Raw genomic sequence first — 6,000 nt, forward strand, 5'->3', positions numbered from 1 at the left:
ATGAAATGAATCGATGTCAACCTCACCAGAGTAAACATTCTGAATGTTAAAGAAACACATGGCTGAATGTGCTAGTTAGCTTTCTACCACTGTGAGAAGATGCCTAAGAATGTTGCTACAAGGAAGGGAAACAGTTTCTTCCTCCCTCCCTCCCTCCTTCCCTCCCTCCCTCCCTCCCTCCCTCCTCTCTCTCTCTCTCTTTCTCTCTCTTCTTTCTTTCTTTCTTTCTTTCTTTCTTTCTTTCTTTCTTTCTTTCTTCCTTTCTTTCTTTCTTATTCCTGGATATCAGTTTCAGAAATTTCAGCCCACAGAAGATTGGCTCTGCTGATTTGTGGAAAGATGATTACAGTGGGATCACATGGTAGACCAAAGCTCATAGTGTTTGGGAAAAGAAAAGAGAGACAGAGACTGTTCTTCCAATATCCACTTCAAGAACAGAACCCTAAAGGCCTAGCTTTCTTCCACTTAGACTCACTTTGGAAAGGTTCAAACACCCTTGACCTAGTTTTTATCAGACACAGTTGGTATAACAATGTGTAAGCAGTATCTTTCTTATGATTAGTTTTATGTATTTTTGTTTGAGTTCCCATATCATGATTATGAACTTATTTAAGAATTAGGAGCTGTTTTCATAGGCAGCTCTTGATAAAAACCAGCATCCATTCCTGAGGTGTCTGCCTTTTTTACTTTTTATTTTGGCAGAAAAGGTATTTTCCAGATTATTGTAGGCACTGAGATGGGTATGATCTTTAAGAATGATATCTGTAGTATAAGATTTCTGGGTCTGAAGTCTCACTGAATCCAACACTTTGAGAAGTTGCTTAATTTCATTGAGCTCCTGTGAACCTATCATAAAAATAGGGAATCCTAGCTGAGTTGGTGGGCACACACCTTTAATCCCAGCACTTGGGAAACAGAGGCAGATGGATCTCTTTGAGTTCAAGGCTAGCCTGGTCTACATCGTGAGTTCTAAGACAGCCAGGCTATGTAGAGGCATCATGTCTCAAGCAAGCAAACCAACAAACCAACCAACCTGGAGATTGGCATACTATGCTTAATGACTGATTTTCACTTACTTATTTATTTATTTTTCTTTTGCAATATGATATTACCATGGATCACAGGCTATGTATCACATCCTCCAGCCTCTGTTTCTTGAACAATAGGTTGAGATACCATGCTTAGTTTTGACTTATAATACTAATTAAGTAGTTTCCAGAAGAGACTATGGAAATGAAAGGTAATACAAAACAGTTTTATCTTGGAAATAATACAATAAACTTCTGGAATCCACTTTTGCAATGAAAATGTGAAGGGTTCCTATATTTTCCATCTTAGGCAGACATTAAAGACACTGTGAGAGTATATTCAGATAGACTTGACAAACACAGGACCTACCCATACCCCTAACCAGGATTGCAGCAGACATTACTAATCTATGTGGAACTTCTATCCACTGAGTTCATACTTGCTTCCAAAGTTTTCTCCGCACAATATTCTAGACATTGTTGCTAATTTGATGGGTATTTATGATATAAATAACTAAAATTCTTTTAGATGAGTTGATTTATAATGATGAATTGATTAGATTTGTAGAAAGGGAACCAGATCAAGTATTGTGGGTGATGTTCATTATAGACCTTGTGTATTGTTCAGATTTGTTTTTATTACGTATATATGCATTTCAGTGGCAATGATCACATTTACAAAAACCCAATTTAGAAAATGATTACTCCTTCTTTTTATTTAGTTTTGCTTTTATTTTTACTTTTAAAAAATGATAATATAATTGTGTCATTTCTCCCCATTTTTTTTCCTTCAACTCTTCTCAGTTCTCCTACTCACTTTTCTCGCTCTTAAGTTCCTGGCCTCCTTTTGTTTTATTATTATGGTTCTATGTATTTTTGATGCATAAATATATAAATATAACCTTCTGGGTCCTTTTAGCTAGTTTGTTTGTATGCATATGATTTCAGAGATGACCACTTGACATTAGATAACTTCTTTGGAGGCTCTACTATTTCTCCTACTCTCAACATCTTTTAAGTGCCTGTAGTTCTTTGTCAATGGGTGGGACCCAAGAGATTTCCCTCTTCTATGTCTATTAGTATTGTCCTTGTTCAGATCTTGTTTAGACAACCATGTTGTTGAGTTATCTCAGGTGGAGCTTCCCTGTCACTTCCAAGAGTGTAGAATAGAAGATATTCTATATGTAGAATATAGAATAAGATATTCTATATGTAGAATAGAAGAAATCACATAGAAGATTTCCTGTTCTTGGGTTCTTACTATCTTTCTACCCCCTTTCTGTGATGTTTCCTGAGCCTTAAGTGCCTGTAGTTCTTTGTCAATGGGTGGGACCCATGAGATTTCCCTCTTCTATGTCTATTAGTATTGTCCTTGTTCAGATCTTGTTTAGACAACCATGTTGTTGAGTTATCTCAGGTGGAGCTTCCCTGTCACTTCCAAGAGTGTAGAATAGAAGATATTCTATATGTAGAATATAGAATAAGATATTCTATATGTAGAATAGAAGAAATCGCATAGAAGATTTCCTGTTCTTGGGTTCTTACTATCTTTCTACCCCCTTTCTGTGATGTTTCCTGAGCCTTATGTGCAGGAATTATGTTGTAGATGTATCCATTGGTCCTGGGCACTCCATGCTAAGTTACTTTCTGTTGTAGTTTTCTTTAATGGTCTCAGTCTTATCAAAAAGAAGAAGAAAACTATTTCTTACCCTTATCCAGTAACGTATCTTCAGAAGTGATTTTTTTCCCTGAAAGATGAAGAGTGTTTATGTTTTCAAGAAAAGTCCGTCAGAAATGATGATGGGTAATCCTCTCTCCTATCTTTGAATAAACAGAATGAGCTACATAAAAGAGAGGGAAAGAGTCGACTGGCAACATCCACATTCTACTACTGTTTGTGCCACTGTGGAAGATGCTGTTCAGGCAGATGACATGGAAAGCTATGATTTTTTAAAAAGAGATTTGCTACAATCTGAAAAAATCATTTTGGATGTAGCTTCTGCAGCAGTTGACTCAGTGAATAATTTCCTGGAATGATAGCCTAGTTACCATTGTTTAGTGCATCTTACAGCTGGATGCCTTTTATTGTACCTTGGAAGAAAGATACAAATGACAAGTGGGAAGATTGGCTTCTCACTGCTGATTGGTTTATAGACATTAAACTCCGCATCTGGCAGCATCTTGTAATCACAGCATTGTTACTTATCATCGAGGGGCCCTGTTCTTCAAGAGGGTGTAGTCATCCTCATTATGCAGAACTTTAGAAGACTAGAAAAATCCGTGCACTAGAGAAAGTTCTAGCTCTTGCCACTCAATACCAACAGGGAGATGTGTCCAATGGGGAATGACAGAAGATTAGGAGGGTGAAACTTCAAAGAGGAGAAGATTCAGGAAGTTGGGAAGAGTAGGAAGAGATGCTCGATTAATTATTGACATAAAGATACAGAATAAGTTAACTATGGTAGGCAAAATTGAGAAGCTGGCATGGACCTGGGCTCATGGAAACCCTCATCTACTGCTATTGGGGTAGAAAATGGTATGGACACTCCAGTGGCAGTAAAAATTAGATCTGTGTTTATTCTCTGATACAGCTGGCCAAATCCATAAAGCTGGCCAGACATCTAAATTCACAAAGGAATCACCAAAATCTCCATATGCCTTCTGTGTGAGCCAAAGAAGGAGGTGCCCCAGCTTGCTTGGGACAGTGACAATAAACAACTCTGGTCTTGGTTTAATTAGTAATATCACTCTCTCATTTCAAGAGGCTACGTGTATTAGTTACTTACCTCATCACTGTAACCAAACCAGCTGATGACACGCAACCTAAGAGAAGAAGATGTTATTCTGGATAAGAGTTAAGGGGGGATAGATCGTCATGGTAGGTAAGCCATGGCGACAGGCAGGTGAGATGATGGTCACGCTTAACCCACAGTTGGGAGGCAGAGGGCAGACAAGAAGTGATAATGGGCTAGAAAGCTTTAAGACCCTCCTTCAGTGGTCCAGTCCTTCTAGTAGGTTCTGCAATCTTCTAAAATGGTGACACCAGCTGGGAACCACATGAGCCTATAGAGCCTATTCTGCATTTAAACCACAGCATTCCTTTCACGGTCTCCAAAGGCTGGTGGCTGACTCCTCATACAAAGTACATTTAGTCCAATCTAAAAAGTCCCCCTAGGCTTTAAGAGTTCCAGCATTATTCAAATATCTCGGGGATGGAGAGGTGGTTCAGCTGTTAAGAGCTCTTGTTGCTCTTTCAGAGAATGAAAATTTGGTTCCTAGTACCCATGTCAGGCAGCTTATAACTGCCTCTAACTCCAGCTCCAGGGAATCTGGTACTCTCTTTTGGCTTCCCCAGGCCCTGCCCAGGCATCATGCATATATATGCACACAGAAGCATACAAACAATATATATATATATATATATATATATATATATATATATACATATGTATCCATAGGAACTCGTGGGAGTCCCTTTTAAAAAATATGAGAAGTTACATATTTCCAATATACAGTGACATGGGTAAATATTTCCATTCAAAAAAGGAGGCACTGGGAGCATACCAAACAAATTTAGACCAAGGCAAGAACTAAACCAGCCAGGCCAAATCACAAATTCTACAGCTACATATCCAGCATTTGGGATTCATAATAACACTCACCTGGACTCCAATGGCCCTGGTTAGCCCTGTTTCCCAGCTCTTCTACCTACAGCACACAAGGCTTATCTCTTGGGCCAGCTACAGTCTACTCCTGCTGCTTACATTGGAAGACAGCATCGCCATCATTCTGGAATCTCCACTGTAACTTAGACTTCACCTTCACAGCTTCACAAAACATCTTTTTTAGGGCCTAGCTTCAGTTGTCTTCTGGAACCTTGTCACAGACTTCATTGTTCCCTCACTGTTGCATTTCACATGCCTGTAAAGCCAGGACTTTGTGGATGGATGCAGCTGTAAAGTTCTACTACCTTCTACCCCCTACCCCCCGCCACACCCTCCCATCCTCTAACTCCCACCCCTGCTTGTATCAAAGCTACAGTGGCCTCTGTATGTCTGGGTAGGTGAATATGAGAAAATATTTTCAATGTCCAGTTTAATTTGATCAGGGAACTCCTTTGACAACATTCTCAGTCCAGGTGCTCTCCTCTCAAATGCATTAGCATTTCCACAAACTGGAACCAAAAGGTGGGTAGGGCCTCGCTCTTGGAGCACCTTTCCTGTTGACTCAGAGCAGAACACCAGGCTTCTCTTTAAAGTGCTTGTCCTTTTAGCTGCTTTTGCCCCTTCTTATGTGCAACTTCACAGACTTCTCAACAAGTCAACACCTCTTGCTGCATTTGTTGTTTTCTCCCACGTCAGAATTTGATTAAGAGCAGTGAGCAGTAACCATGACATGGCCTGAATGCTATCCTGTCTTGAAATTTCCTCTGCCCAGTGAATTACTACATTACTTTTGAATTCAGCCTCAAGTTCACAGAATATTAGCAGAGAGAAGCCAGGTTCTTTTTTTTTTTAATTAAAAAAAATTTAGTGTGTGTGTGTGTGTGTGTGTGTGTGTGTGTGTGTGTGTGTAAGTGTCTGTGGGGCCAGAGGACAACTTTATGGAGTTGGTTGTTTTCTTCCACCTTTACATGGGTTCTGGTGATCGAACTCACACCACCAGACTCTCAGCAAGCACTTTACCTTCTGAGCCATCTTGATAGCTCCCAGAGCCAGATTCCTTGACAGAAATATACTACAAATGGCCTTCTAGCCCAGTTCCCAATCAAGTCCTTGGTCTTCTTCATTATCATATGAGTTAGGCTTTCCCTGTCTGCATTTCTCTCTGCATCCTTGTCTTCCAGACTCCCACTAGGATGGTCCATTTAGCTCTGCTTACAGAATTCCAGGGCTCCCCTAGCTTACAGTTCCAAACTCTTCCACATTCCTTCTGTAAACCCATTCTAAAGGCCTACAAGCCACACCATCAG

Source organism: Cricetulus griseus, chromosome 3 (genome assembly GCF_003668045.3).
Source record: "Cricetulus griseus strain 17A/GY chromosome 3, alternate assembly CriGri-PICRH-1.0, whole genome shotgun sequence".
Taxonomy (NCBI): Eukaryota; Metazoa; Chordata; class Mammalia; order Rodentia; family Cricetidae; genus Cricetulus; species Cricetulus griseus.